Source organism: Mesoplodon mirus, assembly GCF_964341445.2.
Source record: "Mesoplodon mirus genome assembly, chromosome: 16".
NCBI lineage: Eukaryota > Metazoa > Chordata > Mammalia > Artiodactyla > Ziphiidae > Mesoplodon > Mesoplodon mirus.
This window is the reverse complement of record NC_138992.1, coordinates 11,972,983-11,989,589: the sequence shown is the minus strand read 5'-3', so window position 1 is coordinate 11,989,589 and position 16,607 is coordinate 11,972,983. Positions and strand designations below refer to the sequence as shown.

Here is a 16,607-nt window from a genome sequence, read left to right as displayed (position 1 = left end):
AGGAAGAGATGCTAATGGTCCCCAATGAGTCATACAACCACCACTGGGCAAGTCTTTATTGCAGTGGGATTGGTTTTTGTGATGGGGCTCCTTGTACACTCCTGAGCCTGGGGATTGGGGTGGGCTACTCTGATTGAAGTTATATTAGGACCATTTGCAACAGAGGAGGGGAAGGTCCTCCAAGGTTGCAGAGGTCTTGGGCAGACAAAAGCAGTGTATATCCACGACACAGATGCCTATAAGTGTTCTTAAGACATAGCTTTGATTGTGCCACTTCCATGCTGCAAGAAATAAAAGGGATCAATGCTTCAGCATGGCCCTCAAGGTCTGTGGTCATGAGGCTCCAGCACTGTGGACGTCGGACCTTCCTGGAAGAGCTGGTTGGGTCACTGAGTACTTGAGGCCAAGGTCCTTGTACTCCCAAACACTGTCTTTACACGACTATCAAACTGGACTTTCTAAAAAGCACCAGTCATGTCCCAGCTTCCTTCTTATTTGTTTCTGATATTCTCTCTTTCTGGAATGATCTCTTCTCACTCCTCTGAACCCTCATGGAAGAAGTGCTTTACTTAAGATGCATTCTGATCATCTTCTGAAATCTTTCCTCATGTCCCTCTGCTTGAATCTTCACAGCCTCTAATTTATGTTGATCTTTATTTTGTGCAATTGTATCCTCTCCTCTAGGATAACACTGAGTAAGCTGAGTGCAGGGGTGCCTTTTTCTGATATATTTTTGTATCCTCTCTTGTTCATAGAATGTTCCTTTCACATAGAAGACACGGTTAGTATTTGCTGGATTGAGCTTAATTGAACCGAAATGAACATTCTACAGTCTGTCATTCATTTAGTATTTACATTTGTCAACTTCTATTGTTAATCACTTATTTAGGCATATTCTTCTAAGTTGTATCACCATTGCCTAGGTCATCAAAAGATGTATTATTCAATGGGCTAAGTGTTGACTGTGCGTCTGCTGTGTGCCAGGCACCATGTTAATTGCTGTGACCACAGCAGAGAACACGGCAGGTCTGGTCGCTGCCTCTGTAGAGCTTCTATTCTGGAGTTAGACAATAAAATGTGTACCTATGGAACCAGGTGCTGAGTGCTAAGATGCGAGAGGGATGGAGGAGCTGCCAGAGAATATGAGTGGGTTTGGAGGAAGGGTCGCTTCATCCACGTGTGTAAGGTGAATGACTTAGCAAAGTAACAGGTGAAAAATGACCATGTCCTTTCTTGGTTAGATCGGGTATCCCTTCTCCAGTGTACGCTGAACCCACACAGGGCTAAGCCCCTCTTCTATTCTGCTGGGTTTCCATGGTGCTCCCTTTTCTTCTTTCTCAGAGCATTTAACACATTATATTGAAATCTGCTCTTTAAAGTCTGGCTTACAGAAAACAGATTGCATCTCACTCAACCGGTCCGTCTCTGAGTGTCTAGCAGTATGCTTGCCACGTGGTGCATAAGAAGCGTCTGTTTAATGCAAAACTAAGCTAACCAAGGTGAGCCTGAGTTGGATTGGGAGAAACAAGAGGTTTATCTGAAAGGTGCACAGACAGTGGTCCCCTTGTGGCCTGCATAAGGCACTCAAACTGTTCATAACGGCTCCTTGTTACAGAAGGAGGGCGGAAGGCGCCAGGTCACAGGGACAAAGGCTGATGTTCCGATGTTGTTTGAAGCAAGATAATCTCCCAGCTTCAAATAGGGAAGCCTATGACCCTCTGTGCTAGACATGAGGACAAGTGACCTTGACATATAACTGCTGGTTGAGAGATGCAGTTATTATCTTCCACCAGGAGGTTACTGGAAAGTACACCTCCCTCCTAATTCTGAAAGCCAGGGCCGTGGCCTTGTCTCGGGCTCTGTCTTGTTTTGAAGAAGTCTGTGCTTTGGCACGTGCATCTGTTTTCCTTCTTTAGAAACAAAAATAGACTTAGTCCTTGGGTAAACTGTATTTTCTGGTGGGGGAGGGGTGCCGAAGTGGCATCAGCAAACGTTGAAAATGAACACTGGACCAGCAGATGCTCTTGGGCATCATCAGAGCTACCCCATGCAGTGGGAAGGAGTAGAAGAGAGTTGTGGTAGTTATCCACTGTCGCCAGTGATGTGATAGCTACCCCCTGTTATCACTGTTCACAGTTCACATTCACTGTGCCCTAACTATGTGCCAGGCACCGTGTCAGTCACTTTACATGGACATTCTCATTGGTTCCAGAAAACAACCTCATGCAGTAGGGACTACCAGTATCCCCGCTTTGCAGACAGGAAACTGCAGCATGGAATAAATGACCGAGCACTGTTCTGTTCCAAGCAGCCTGCTAGTGGGCACATAAAGCTCGCGCAATCCTCCCAACAGCTCCCCGAAGTAGGTCCCGGCATCATCCCTCTTCTACCCGTTATCCATGAGATAACTGAGAACCTGAGAGGTGAAGTCATTCACTCAGGGTGAAGCAGTGAATGGAGTTGGAGTTGGAACCATGTTTGCTTGTGTTAGGGACCCACTGAACCCCTCACTTTACTTCATAGGACAAATCTGCCTCTTCTGCCAGATATGTGTTTGCAGGTGACAAGCAGCTTGGGGAGTGTCTGGGGTCCTAAGAGTAACCAGGACATCTGAAGTTCAGAGACCTGAGTTTTTGGGGTTATTTTTTTGTTTTTTTAATTAAAAAATAATAGCACTCATTAACTTTGTGTCCCTATGTTCAGGGACGTGGCCCAGATTGTTTTAAATTCTAGCAGCTCCTCTATGATATGGTAGCCATTACCCCTGTTTTACAATATGGGGAATTAAGACTTTGGAAGGCTAAGCCACCTGCCCAATGTTACTGAGCTACTCAGTGATGAGAGAGGGCTCTGAATCTGGCTCTACCTAAGCCAGCGTGAGCTCTACCATGAGCACTTTCCCCTGGCTTTCAAGTCTATACCCATTACTCCCATTTGATATGAAAAACCACAGGGCAAAAATCTCTAGGAAGATAAAATTCCATCTGGAAAGGTTAAATCTTTTCATACAATCCAAACAGTTAGCCATATTAAATGTTTATAGTCAAGACTACTGCCTAGAGTATCATTCTTGAAGGGCTGGCTTCATGTGTATCCAGCCAGGGGATGTCATATAGGGCCCTGTGCTCAGCCGAGCTCCATGCTTGGTGTAATGTGCTTCCATTGCCATCTTGAAATTCTCAATCATTTTATCTTTGATCTTGAATTTTATAAGTGAAGTGTGGAGGGCAAGGGAACATGTAACTGACAAGAGGAGACAGGCACAGTATTGTATCTGTGGTTTAGCGCCACTCCATTCACACATAGTGTTTGCCATGCCCCATGATTCTGGAGGAAACTTAGAAAAATATTCACATTTAAGTTAATAGGTGTGGGTTCAAGTTGCTGCTCCATTTCTTTTAACTGTGAGACCTTGGATGTCTGCTAAAGTACCTCTCACTTGGAACATTTCCCATCTGGTTCTTCATCTTCTAATCTGCCCGGACTAATCAGCTCAAATGTGTCTCCTCCCTGAATCCCTACCTGACTCTACTTGAGAAAACTGAGTATAGAGAATTCAGGTATATCCTTCAGGGTCCCACAGTTTAATCTTGGATTCACACCTACCCATTATGCTATACTGTTATAGTTTCTCAAACATGCCATTCTTTCTCCTGCCTCAGGACCTTTGCACATGCTGTGACTTAGATAAACTCTTCACCACACTCTCAAGCTGGCCTTACAAGGCTGCCTCCTTCTGATCCTTCAGTCCTCAACTTCATTTCCCTCCTGCTTGAGGCGCTTCCTTGACCTCCAGTTTTCAGGTTGCCCTATGGCTCTTCTCTCCCAAAGCACCTTCCTCTCCTTCCTTCATGGTGCTGATCACAACTCTTAATTCTGTATTAATTCCTTCATTTGTTTTTTAATTCCTTCATTTGTCTTAATTTGTTAATTAATTCCTTCATTTGTCTTCTTCCCTCTATAAACTCTAACAAGAACAGGGAAAATTATGGTTTCATAACTAGACCTTAACCATTACCTGACCCATGTCAGGTACATAGTGGGTACACAGTAAATCTTTTTTAGGGGGTATAGGATTAAACAAATTAAAGAGAAGTTATGAGCCAAGGGAGAGAAGGAGGAGAGAGCTGGAGAATGTAGAAATGCTTATTCTCTCCGTGGAATTTGGTGATGGAGTCATGTGTGGCTGACTTTCAGAGGATATGGGAGCAAGGTACCTGGGCACATTTGTGAGGCTGTTGTGTGCTTTATGGCTTGGCCATCTCTGCAGGCACAGTTTCCTAAGGATGCTGCCGGGGCTGGAAAAGGGATTTCTGGTGAGCACAGCCCTCCCTGTAGTGTGCAGCTGCTGTGGAGGCCAGGGTCCAGCTGGAGCTTGTTGGAGGTCTGGCAGGTGGAGCAGCCTGCAGCGGTTTTCTTGCCTGGGCACTGACAACATTCTGACTTCAAAGCTGGAACACACTGACCGGGAACACTGTGACCTTTGGCACAATTCCTTCCCTTTCCCTCCCCTGCTCCTGAGCGAGGAGGAGGGAGCCTAGCTCCCTTGCAAGGGCTCGCGCCAGCCTGGAGAGCAGGTTTTCCTTAGATCCAGAGACTAGGGGAAAGGAGAGGCAGAGGAGGGCCAGTGGCAGCTGCTTTTTTTTTTTTTTTTTTTTTTACATCTTTATTGGAGTATAATTGATTTATAATGAGCATCAGGGTAGCCAGATTGGATTCCACCATATTTGGAATTTGGTATTTTGGTAAATTGTGCATTGTCTTGAGAGGCTTTCTCTCCCTAGGCTCCAGCTATGAGTGGGACCTGCTCATGGGAGTATCTGCCTAGATTCTGGAACAATTAAAGAGTGGAGCCACCTCCCACCTACCAGTCCTTGTCATCCAGCTCCTCACGTGCCATCTGGTAATGGATGAATCAAATTGGATCTGACTTAGCTGATGGCTATTAAGGGCTCATTGAACCTCAGTTTTCTCATCTTTGAAATGGAGATAATACTAAATTTCCTAGGGCCATTATGAAGACTGAAGCTAATATGCATAAAATGCCCAGCACAATGTTTGGCATGAAGCAGCAGGCAGTCAATAAATACTAATAGCTGCCCTCACCTCATAGAGTCATCATAGTTATCCTAGGCTACCTTTTCACTCTGGGAAATAGGGAACCTTATTGACATAACAACTTCTTAGCGGAGAAAACGGAGACTGGGAGGCTATCAAATGACTGTCTCACAACCACACTGCTAATACATGTTAAAATGGGGCCATCCATCCAGATCGGTCACACTCCATCTTGGGGCTTTCTCTCTCTCTCTTCTTCTTGTTTTTTTTTTCCTTTGGCTTTGGCTTACTTCCCTGAGCAATAGAAGTAGAATATGGTTTACGTTGTTGACATCTGCAGAAGGCTTATAATTCTCACTATCACCACTACTATCAAAAACAAACAGAGAGAGAGAGCTGCCAGCATTTGTAGAGGACTTGATAGTTTATGGGATACTTTCACCTACATTGTCTTTTTAGGGAATCCACGATCCTGCTTTTGTAGATGGAAAGAGTCTAGAAAGTACTGAGACAGTGACTTCCTGGGGATACTTTCCTCCAAGCTAAGGCCTTATTTGCATGTGCCACAAGGAGTAATCAGCTAATTCCTGGGACATATACTTATGCGACCTGCTTTAATCTCAACTCTGCCATTTATGGGCTACCTGACCTCAACCATTCTGTGTCTTTTTCTTCATCTATAAGACGGGGATAATTAAAACAATATGAGAAAACATACAGAAACCACTATCATGGAAGCTGGCACTCATGAGAACTCGATAAATAGTAGACACTATTGTTAGGCTGAGAAACACCCCTGTTCTTTTCTTACACTTCTGTTTTTGCAGCAACTGGGCAAAATCAAACTTAAAAATATTAAGTTGGAGGATACCAAAGAAACCTATGAGCACTGGGGGAATTGGGCAGAAAACCCCAGTGTTCTAGGATAACCAGAAAAAGCAGTGACCAAGGGGGTGGCTTTGGTTCAGGACCAAGGACAGCTCCAACTTGCTCCCTCCCCTCTATGGGGACACTCCATGTCTATAGAGTCTGTGGAAGAAGTCTTCTACTTCAGGGCTTCCCTATTCGGTACTTGTCACAATCTCACAATCTCTCTGCATTTGCCCATGCCATTCCTCCTCTTCCTCTCTTATCATGAACTATTTCTAACATAGCAAGACTCACAGGGAATAGAACGGTCACCCTTGCACCTATCACTCCAATTTAACACATGTTGGCATTTGCCACAGTTGCCTCTGATGTTTTGTTTTGTTTTTGTAAATGACACTTGGTAGAGGCCACTGAAGTTCCCTTTGTGGCCCTCTCCCCGCCCCCATCACATGCCTCTCCTTCCTGCCCAGAGGTGACCGCTGTTCTAAGGCTGGTGTGCAGCCTTCCGTGTCTTCCTTCTACCACCACCAGCTTCCTTCCACTCATCTGAGTCCTCCGCACTTTTAAGATCCAGGTCAAAGCCCCTACTCCCCAGTTCATGATGACCTTTCTTTTTATTTTATTTTATTTTTTTATGCGGTACGTGGGCCTCTCACTGTTGTGGGCTCTCCCGTTGCGGAGCACAGGCTCCGGACGCAGGCTCAGCGGCCATGGCTCACGGGCCCAGCCACTCCGCGGCATGTGGCATCTTCCCGGACTGGGGCATGAACCCGTGTCCCCTACATCGGCAGGTGGACTCTCAACCACTGCGCCACCAGAGAAGCCCCATGATGGCCTTTCTTGCAGAGCATTTTGGAGGGTTTTCGAGGATTTCTCTTTTATCCTTTTAATCAGCTATCAAACATGTGCTGAACAGGCCCTGTTTGGAGGCAGCGCTCTTTTACTTGCTGGAGTGACGAAAATGAATTCCACATGGCCCCTGCCTCTGAGAACTCACAGAACATGGCACGTGGCTTAATAGTATCTGGCAGCGAGAGAGGAAGTCTGTTGGGAGAGGGGCCCACCTTCGGAAATCGGCCACAGCTCCCACACAGGAATCAGATCTCACACAAACCCTCGAGACCTTGAGAGCAGAAGACTGGAAGCAGTATGAGAATAGGAAGCAAGGTATAAGTTCCTGTTACCTGTCAGGCCTTGTGTGGGGCAATTTAAACATATCATCTCATTTCATGTTCCACAAATTAGGGAAATGAGTGTCACTCCCTTCCAAGGCCTGGAGAGCCACCAAACCTGTTCAGAAGTGCAGCTCATATTTGAGTTAGGGCTTTCTAATGTCAATGTCTGTATTTATCTGGCTTCCTCTTTCGACTATGAACAACTTGAGACAGAGATGGAACCCAATTCATCTCTGGTTCCCGGGCCCAGCGCTGTCCCTTAGCAGATATTTCATTCATGCAAAGTTATATTGTGATCCATCTCTGGGGTACAAAGGAAACAAGGACATGGGGGTCCTGCCCTCGAGGAGTTTACCATCTAGAAAACAGGCAGGCTTTGGTAACCATGCAGGAGAGTAGTGTGCAAATGTCAGTCACATAGCATGGGATTACCACTCTCAGTGAGAGACGGCACTGTATTTTCTTGGTTGGCCTTGCCTTTTAAAAACACGAGACCAAAGCACCTCCGGACACAGCGTTCCCTGGGGACTCCCGCATTGCACAGTCAGGCCAGCTCTGTTTTCGCAAGGTCTAACACACCTGGCTCCACCCCTGGCTTCTCCATCTGCCCTTTGTTCTGTCACCCTTCCGACTTTGGGCGCAAACTTGCCATGTGGGTTCTCTGCTCTCTCGTCTCCCTTTGGCATCTCTTGCTGTCTTTTTTTATTTTTTATTTATTTTTATTTTCTTATTTTTTTTTGCGGTACATGGGCCTCTCACTGTTGTGGCCTCTCCCGTTGCGGACCACAGGCTCCAGATGCGCAGGCTCAGCGGCCATGGCTCATGGGCCCAGCCGCTCCGCGGCATGTGGGATCTTCCCGGACCAGGGCACGAACCCGTGTCCCCTGCATCGGCAGGCGGACTCTCAACCACTGCGCCACCAGGGAAGCCCTCTCTTGCTGTCTTGATGAACATCTGCTCCAACCTGTGATGCCCTATCAGCTGAACCAAACCCCACCCACCCTGGTTCTCCTTTCTCCTTCCGTTCACTACCTCCAAGGTCAGAAGGATGTGGCTTCAGATGTAAGCTACAACCTAATGCCCCTTCCAGGACCCATGTCTTCTCTAAAACAGAGTCTAGGGCAGGGGCTCTTAACCTCTGGGTGGCATGAGCAACCTTGGCAGATTGGTGAAGCCTATGACCCCTCCTCATAAAAAACTAGTTATACGGAGATATAGTTATCAGTCGATAGATAACTATATTTGTTACCATTACTGAGCATCAAACACATATTAAAACAACAGACATGGGCTTCCCTGGTGGCACAGTGGTTGAGAGTCCGCCTGCCGATGCAGGGGACACGGGTTCGTGCCCCGGTCCGGGAAGATCCCACATGCCGTGAAGCGGCTGGGCCCGTGGGCCATGGCCACTGAGCCTGCGTGTCCGGAGCCTGTGCTCCGCAACGGGAGAGGCCGCAACAGTGAGAGGTCCGCGTACCACAAAAAAAAAAAAAAAAAAAAACCCACCAGACATCTATTTTCTCACAGTTTCTGTGGGTCAGGAATCTGGGAGTGGCTTAGCTGGGTCTTCTGGTTCAGGATATCTCATGAGGCTGCAATCCAGGTGTTGGCCAGGGTCACAGTAATCTTAAGATCAACTGGGGACGGATCTGCTTCCCAAGCTCACTCACACGGTTGTTGGCAGGATTTGGTTCCTCATGGGAGGTTGAACTGATGGCTTTAGTTCCTCTCTGTTGACCAGAGGTGACCCTTACTTCCTCTCTCTGTAGAGCAACTCACAACATGGCAGCTGCTGCATGAGAATGAGTGAGAAGAAGTAGGATTAAGATGGAGGCCACCATCTTTTATAACCTCATCTTGTAAGTGGCATCCCATCACTCTCGCCATACTCTGTTCATTAGAAGCAAGTAACTAGTTTCAGCTCACACTCATGGGAGAGGATTATCAGCAGGTGAATACCAGGAGATGGGATCTTAAGATCATCCTAGAGGCCTGGCTACACAAGTACAGTATGCATTTATTTATGAAGGTGTTAAATAAGATCTGAGAGGTCCAATAACTAAGGTGACTTTGAAGTAGACATGAGTACAGGCACACCTTAGAGATATTGCAGGTTTGGTTCCAGTCAACTGCAATAAAGCAAATATCACAATAAAGTGAAGCACATGAATTTTTGGTTTCCTGGTGCATATAAAAGTTATGTTTATACTATACTGTAGTCTATTAAGTGTGCAATAGCATTATGTCTTTAAAAAAAAGTACAGACCTTAATTAAACAATACTTTATTGCTAAAAAAATGCTAATGGTCATCTGATAACTCAGGGTTTTCACAAAACTTCAGTCTGTAAAAAAATGCAGTATCTGTGAAGTGCAATAAAGTGAGGTCTGTCTGTACCTGCGACAGCTGACATACGATAGGAAATTATCTGTGATTTCTGTGGTTGATAAAATCACAGATACTGTTTATACACTGGGGTTTGTTGCCTACATTCACAAGTAATGAAAATGTCAAATTTCAGTTAGAGGTGAGTGAAAATAAAGCTGTATATTTTTCTCATCCAAACTCACAGTCCCCCCACCCTCCCAGAATTATGTCCCCTGACCCTTGTAGAATCCATGGACCCAAGTTAAGAACCCCTGCTCAAGAGGTGGGAAGCCCATAGAAATAGCTTATTCGTTGAACACAAATGATGTGGACCACTCACTCTAATTCAGGCTGCTTGGAGCTAAAACTTGTCCCAAGAGGGTTTACAATGAGGCCAGAAATTAGCAGGGTCACTGCTGTCTAGGTTCTGGTTCCCTGCCTTGAATATTTGTAAATTCAATTTTGGGGTATATATCCTAAGGTGATCAGGAATTAAGATTAGATTAAAATTAACCAGATTCATAAGAGACCAATGTATAATGCATATTTTATTCAATTCGTAATGCATTTAATCATTCATACAGTCTTCCATTCTTTCAGCACACGTTGTTAAGCACACATTTACTGACCACTACAGTTTTCTAGGCACAGAGATAATACTAGGGCCAGTGGTATCCAAGTAACAGTTAAAGACATAATCTATGACACCCAAAGGCTCATGGGTGCTCATGGTGGTTCTTGACTTCCCTTTTCACCCAGACACATGCATGACCATGACATTGATTCTATGGAGAACCATTCTCTTTTCCAGCCATTCCTGTGTTAACCCATTTCCACATAGGAACTTCTACAATTTCAGAAGAATTTGGAGAGGAAGCTTCTACCCTGGCTTGCTTCTTTCCATGAAAGAATGGCTTTTCTGACCGCTGAGGGATTGGGGCTCTGGCTGCCACTGACATGCTACTCATTGTTTCTCTCTCCTCAGAGTCACATGTGTTCTCTTGCCTCCTACCTTTGCCAAAGGTCAGCCCACTGGAGCAGGCCTCACCCTGAGTCAGGGTGATGGAGGGATAAGAGGGTAGGGAAGGATGGAGGAAGGCCTGAAGTTTTAGAGCTGCAGCTAGGTGAGTGAACCCATCAGAAGGAGAAAGCGCAGTTAGCCTCTTCTGGACTCAGTTCTAAGCCATGTTCCCCCATCCATATTTACCACCAAAAGACAAACAGTCTATCCCTACTTAACTCCCAGGTCTGCGGCTCAGCCAGAGAGGAGAGGGGTATAATTATCACCAAACATTTTACATCCTCCCACGGCCATATCCAGGGTGGCACACAATTCGCCATGCCCTAGCCACAACTCGGGCTTTTTTCTCCTATGCAAGAATGTCACTATTAAGGCCATAGTTCATTTCGATGGCTCTTCATTCAACAAATATTTATTAAATATCTATTGTGAGCCAAGCAATGGGCAAGATGCTGGGAATTTTGTGTGTGTGTGTGTGAGTTAAGTTTTATTTGGGGCAACATGAGGACTGTAGCTCAGGAGACAGCATCTCAGAGAGCTCTCAGAAACTGCTCCAAAGAGGTAGGGGGGAAGGTCTGTATACATGTGATTTTGGTGAAGGGAGAGTACATGCAATCGAGCACATATTTTTTGAAGAACGCTGCTGCTAGTTATGAGGAGCAGATGTCACCATGAAGATTTTAGTGCTTTTTCTAGATACGACGAGATGCAAGAATTGGGCTCATAGAATCTTCTCCTGAAAATATCTAACTATCTGAAGACCAGTTCTGCCAGTTTTTCCCAGAGCACAGAGCGCCTCATTCCTGATCTCTACCCTGAACTCCTTTCAGGGGGTTTTGAAAGTCAGCAGCTGCAGCGGCTCATAATTTAATCCTTGTAGAGGTAGATGGCAAGCTCCAGTTTGTAGCTGGCAGGGCCCTCTCATGGTCATAAATTCGACCATGGTTTAGGAGGTCGTCCCATGGTAAGATGCTGGGAATTGAGGCAAGCATAAGTCAGAAGAGTTCCTGCCCTTGTGAAGCTTACATTCTAGAAGATAGGGACATATAACAAACAAGTAAACTGAGATATGGACAAGACCCTGGAAGTGCTTTACAAGAAATAGACAGCAGACCGGAGTAAGAACCACCAGGGGATACCCATGTTTGACACGGTGGTTGGGGAAGTCCTCTCTCTGTGAAAGAGGCATTGGAGTGTGGCCTGTAAGGCAAGAAGAAGCTGGGTGGGTGAAGGTTGGCCAGAGGAGACTTCAGGCAGAGAGAATTGCAAGGGCTCCAAGGCTTGGTGTGTCTGGGGAAAGAAGTTTGCATCCTTTGACTTACCTGTGTTCAAAGAAAAATAACATGTGGTATGATGCATTCCATATTACAAGTGGTATAAGTGAATACATAACCACTAAAATAAGTTTTCTTTCTGTGTATATGCCTTAATCGTTTGGCCCACCACACTTTAGGAAAAGGAATCACTTCTTTTAGACCCATACCAGAGAATGCAGAATAATTCTAGAGACTTGAATAGCTGCCAGCCGTAGCACCTGTCTTTCTAGAACAGGGCTGGGTAATTCCCATCTTGGCTTTTTATTCTAGGCTCTCCACACACCATCTCTATGTTGATCTACTTCATCTTTGATGGATATACTTAGACTTTTAAGCAATCTGCTTATGTGGCTATTCCTTCATTCAAACTCATCCAAAGAGATTTCTGGATTTCTGTGAAGCTCTGGCCTTTTTTTTTTTGTCCTTGATGAGATCCTTAACCTTTGAGGATCTCTGCAATATTATGAATACTTGCCATTCTGGAGGGCTTTTATTAGCATTCTTTTTTCCGGTTGTTTGTAAGTTTCCACCCAGGGGGTCCAGCTGTGTCAGAATTTCCTTCTCTCTCTGCCTGTCTCCCACAGCTGCTTAGTCAGACCACTCTCCATCCAGCTGGCAGATCTTTCTGCCTCCCTCTCCTCTGGGACCTCTTTGGCCTCAAATGCTAATGGAGGAGCTCAGAAAGAGGATGTTAAAAAGGGGGCTTCCTGGTGGGCATCAGTGAATCACTGTGCAGACAGGTCCTTCTCACCATCTGATGAGTCATGAGTGGGACTGAGCAGATGGTCACTGGAACAGATAATGTGTCAGTCTCTCTGTCAACTCTGCTTGGCCCCAGATGCCAAAATAGCCTACATCTGGGCCCACTGGAGGCATGTGATCCAACACTATAAGAAATTTCAACCAACGAGGAGGATGGTACAGCCGTACTTTCTAGAAGGTCGAGCTGAAGGTTAAATATTGTCACAGAGATACTCAAGATAGCTTTGCCATCCCAGCCAGCAACTATCTGAGCAATGTCTTGCTGACTCAAGTCCATTCTCTCCACAAATATAAATGCTCTATTTTTCATCTAAATGTGTTCTTGTCTTTAAGGTCTCATTTCATTTGTCAGGAAACAATGCAGAGCAAATGAGGGCTACTTCCTACAAGGCAGAGAATAATAACAGCTTCTGTGAATAAGGCACCAACTCTCCCAGGCACTTGGCAGCCATGACCTCATTTACTTCTTACACCTTTTAACACACCATCGCTCACTATGGGGCACAGACCGTGAGACTGAGGCTCAGGGAGTTTTAAAAATCTCCCCAAGTTCTCACGAGTAGGAAGGGTAAAGCTGAGTTTAGAATAAGGTGACCATATAATTTATTATCCAAACCAGAACACTTTTGAGGGTGCAAGGGGAGACTCTTAGGACTTTCACCAGGCAACAGGTGTAAAGGTGGAATGTCCCAGCTGGTCAGAATATACAGATGCCTGAGTTCTGAACCAGTTTTTTGGCTCGAAAAGCCAGTTTTCCCCACTTATCCTATTGATTCCCAGGAAGGTAATCAGAAGAAATTAGAATTCAGCTCCCACTTCCTTTTGTAACGTTTTTGCTTGCTGATTCCTTCCCATCTCTTCCCATCCCAGGATACCTCTGTGCTTTTAAGAAGCCCCGAGGGTGATTCTGATGTGCTGCAGGGTATGGGAACTCCTGCACTCAACAGCTATGGTCTTTGAAGACAGCAAGTCCCTCTCATTCAACGTTGTATCCTAGAAGCTGACATAGATGAATCCAGTATCTGCTTAATGTTTGTTCAATGAATGAATGAAATTACATACAGAGGTAATCAGGTATGAGTGTCGTCGCGTGTTTCGGGGGTAGAAATTAGTGGGAGATGTCCAGCATACAAAGAAAAACAAGTCAGAGGCAAACAGGGGGAGCATCTGCCAGGCTAAGCTTCAATTTCATCCTAAAAGTAGAGCCACCAAAGGTTCTGAGTAGCAAAGCGACTTCGTTTGGTTTGTATTTTGGAAAGAACACTCCCCATGGTTGTGTTCCAGGTCAAGCCCATAAGAAGCTGGACACTGGGGTTGTTTATTTATTTATTTTGGAATTTTTGAATTTTATTTTATGTATTTTCTATGCAGCATGTTCTTATTAGTTATCTATTTTATACACATCAGTGTCTACACGTCAATCCCAATCTCCCAATTCATCCCACCACCACACCACCCCCCCCGCCACTTCCCCCGCTTGGTGTCCATACGTTTGTTCTCTACATCTGTGTCTCTATTTCTGCCCTGCAAACCGGTTCACCTGTACCATTTTTCTAGATTCCACATATATGTGTTAATATACGATATTTGTTTTTCTCTTTCTGACTCACTTCACTCTATATGACAGTCTCTAGATCCATCCACGTCTCTACAAATGAGCCAATTTCGTTCCTTTTTATGGCTGAGTAATATTCCATTGTATATATGTACCACATCCTCTTTATCCATTTGTCTGTCGTTTAGGTTCCTTCCATGACCTAGCTATTGTAAATAGTGCTGTAATGAACAGGGGTGCACGTGTCTTTTTGAATTATGGTTTTCTCAGGGTATGTGCCCAGTAATGGGATTTCTGGGTCGTATGGTAGTTCTATTTTTAGTTTTTTAAGGACCCTCCATACTGTTCTCCATAGTGGCTCTATCAATCTACATTCCCACCAACAGTGCAAGAGGGTTCCCTTTCTCCCCACCTTCTCATTGGAGGTATTTAAAACATGTTTTCAGAAGGGCTACTGAGTGCCCAGCATAATATAACCTTTTACATATTTGAGAAATCTCCAAGCTGGGGCAAGCAGCAGCCTGGCTCAGCTTCAGCCTCTGGACACACCCTTTGCACAGTGATGAATCACCCCGGTGCAGCACCTCAGAGCCACCCTTTTAGGGGAATAGTTCCCCTCTGGTTGTTCACTGGCTTCTCCCCCAGTATCTGTAGTGCTACCCTGTGGGTGGCTGGGTGAATGGGAGGTACCCCCAGAATCAGGAAAGTGAGGAACGGTTTCTTTGGCCAGAGCAGATCCCTTCATGGGGAACTTTCCTCTTCTCTTTTTGCTCCCCATGACCTCCATGCCATCACAGGGCCTGAGTTTAGTGTTGTCACTGGGGACAGGGTACCTGAGGGGCTTTCAGACACGGCAGTTTGCTTCCCATCCCCTTGTCCCGCCTCCAGAGTGGGGCTCTGGTTACTATTGCTCTTCCAGGCCAGCCCAGGGGACCTTGCTGTTTGCAGCCCTCTGCCCTGAGGCTACCCACAAAGCTTTGCCCTGTCTGGCTAGCAGGCTACCGGGCAGTGTAGATGAAAGACACTGTTCACACTTAGGGTGACTGGAATTCTCTCTCTATAAACCAGGCGATGTGGAGACCAACTCATCAGCACTCAAAGTCTGATGATGAATGGTAAGTCCCTGGAGTCGACCCTTTCACTGGCTTCCCTCGAGGGACAGGCTTCTTCTGAGATGGTTCTGGAGCAGCTTGGGGTGGGAGTGTCCAGGCCCAGCGCTCAAGGATGCCTGAACACATGCTTTTCCTTTTCTGGACAAAGCCTGTGTCCTGTGTCCACCCTGTTCTTATCCTCTCTTCTAGAACCATCCACCACCCTGAAGGCTTCTGCTAGCACCCCAGTCCTCACCTCATCCCTCTTGCTGAATTCTGATTCATGCATAATTTCTACCCTTCTACCTTCACACCCCAAGCATTTATGCACTACTTGTCAGGCCTGTTCCTAAGCATTCACAGCAATATAATCATTTAAATCTCAAGCTCTGTCAGCACTTACTGGCCGACTTTGGCTTGTATCTCCTGGACCAGAATGAGACACACACACCCCTGGCTACAGGGAGGGCTGGGAACTTTGAGATTTGGGTTCCAAGTTCCCATACGGAAGGTGGCAATGAGACGAGAGGGGAAGGGGGTGGGGAGAGGCTTTAAAGCAGTCAATCAACAGTGTTTGCTCCACTGCTAGCGTTGTCATCCCCATTTGGCAGATTCAGAAACTGAGTCACATAGAAGAGAAGTAACTTTCTCCAGATCACCCAGCTAGAGAGTGATGGAGACATGGTTAAAATTCCAGGCTGACAGCTCCTGAGTCTGTTCTTGTAACGACCAGTCTTCTGTGGGGACCCTCACAGGGAGAGGGAGAAGTAGATGGATTCATGATACACTGAGGTAGAATGGTTCCAGTGGTGGTCAGTTGTTTTGGGGAGAGCATGGAGTCAAGGACAACTCCAGGATTCTGCCTGAAACGACATACTGGAGATGTAACTAATAATGTCAAATTTTTGAAGGACTTCCATGGACAACTCTCTTTAATATATTGGTTATAATTCTGATAACAAGTGTGCATCATTACCTTCCTTTAAAAGATGGAAAAAATCGAGGCTCACAGAGGTTATGTGACTTGTCCAAAGTCACAAGGATGGTAAATAAAGAGGACAGCTGGACATGAACTGGGTCTGTGTGGCTTCAAAGTCAAACTGACGACCATATTTCTACGCACTGCCTTCTTATGAGGAAAAAACGGGAACGGGAGGCAATGGCCGGCTTCTGTGAATCGCATGTTGTTGGGATTCCTGTCCTTCTTTGACCCAGATTTGTAAACAGAGGCTTTGCAAGCCAAAGTACACATGGGCAGATGCAAAGAAACAGTCTCAGCAGGAGAAAGTCGCATGTGTCCTGGTAGCGTGAGTCCGCCTGAATCATGTGTCCCCATGGAGCCCTGTTGTCTCCATGGCCGAGCTGCCCCAGGCCTGGAGGTCTGCAGATGGCC

The 16,607-nt window shown here is 45.8% G+C and overlaps 1 long non-coding RNA gene across 22 annotated transcripts in view; it reads left to right on the top strand.

The window, feature by feature from the left end:
- LOC309792220 overlaps nucleotides 1-16,607 on the top strand; it is a 365,358-nt gene that overhangs the window by 280,580 nt on the left and 68,171 nt on the right. Inside the window, exon 6 of one of the 22 annotated variants that reach the window (XR_014291643.1) lies at nucleotides 13,439-13,981. The exons of the other annotated variants lie outside the window; for them this stretch is intronic. This is a non-coding gene — a long non-coding RNA (uncharacterized lncRNA). Of the gene's footprint in view, nucleotides 1-13,438; nucleotides 13,982-16,607 lie in introns of those variants that run through there. 22 annotated transcript variants of the gene reach the window in all.